Source organism: Lipotes vexillifer, unplaced genomic scaffold, assembly GCF_000442215.2.
Source record: "Lipotes vexillifer unplaced genomic scaffold, Lipotes_vexillifer_v1.1 scaffold994, whole genome shotgun sequence".
NCBI classification, from domain to species: domain Eukaryota; kingdom Metazoa; phylum Chordata; class Mammalia; order Artiodactyla; family Lipotidae; genus Lipotes; species Lipotes vexillifer.
Genome location: NW_006771292.1, coordinates 1,267,954 through 1,268,599, shown reverse-complemented (window position 1 = coordinate 1,268,599; position 646 = coordinate 1,267,954). Strand labels below are relative to the sequence as shown.

The window sequence follows — 646 nt, the reverse complement described above, 5'->3', positions numbered from 1 at the left end:
GCTCTTCCTTCCCAAGCCTGGGAATAAGCAGTCCCTGAAGCACATGATTACATGCAGGTGAACTTCTGAACTCAGAGTTCTGTTAGGAAGGTGGAGAAGAGATATTGTTACGGAGTCCAAGCTCATGCTGGCTTGCTACATGACAAGCCAATAAATCCAGAGAGGAGGTATTGGGACAAGGTATAGTGCCTTTATTTGGAAAGGCAGCATACTGATAAGACGGTGTCCCAAAGAACCATCTTACCTGAGTTGGAATTCAGGCTGCTTTTATACTAAAAGAGGAGAGGGTGTGGCTCGTTGTGCAAACTTCTTGGTGTCGGAATCCTTTGTTCCTACAGTTAGTTGTCCATGTAGGTCTGTTCACAATGTTCCTATAAACTTCCAACAAGACAATTGTTATTTTCTGTTCTGCAAATTTTTATCTCCATATAAATGGAAAAATGTTATACCTTTGGGCTTCCCTGGTGGCGCAGTGGTTGAGAGTCCACCTGCCAATGCAGGGGACACGGGTTCGTGCCCCGGTCTGGAAAGATCCCACATGCTGCGGAGCGGCTGGGCCCGTGAGCCATGGCCGCTGAGCCTGCGCGTCCGGAGCCTGTGCTCCACAACGGGAGAGGCCACAGCAGTGAAAGGCCCGCGAACCGCA

The 646-nt window shown here is 49.5% G+C and overlaps 1 pseudogene; it reads right to left on the bottom strand.

Moving 5' to 3' along the window:
* Positions 1-646, bottom strand: part of LOC103070673 (palmitoyltransferase ZDHHC7 pseudogene) — a 2,903-nt pseudogene that overhangs the window by 1,587 nt on the left and 670 nt on the right.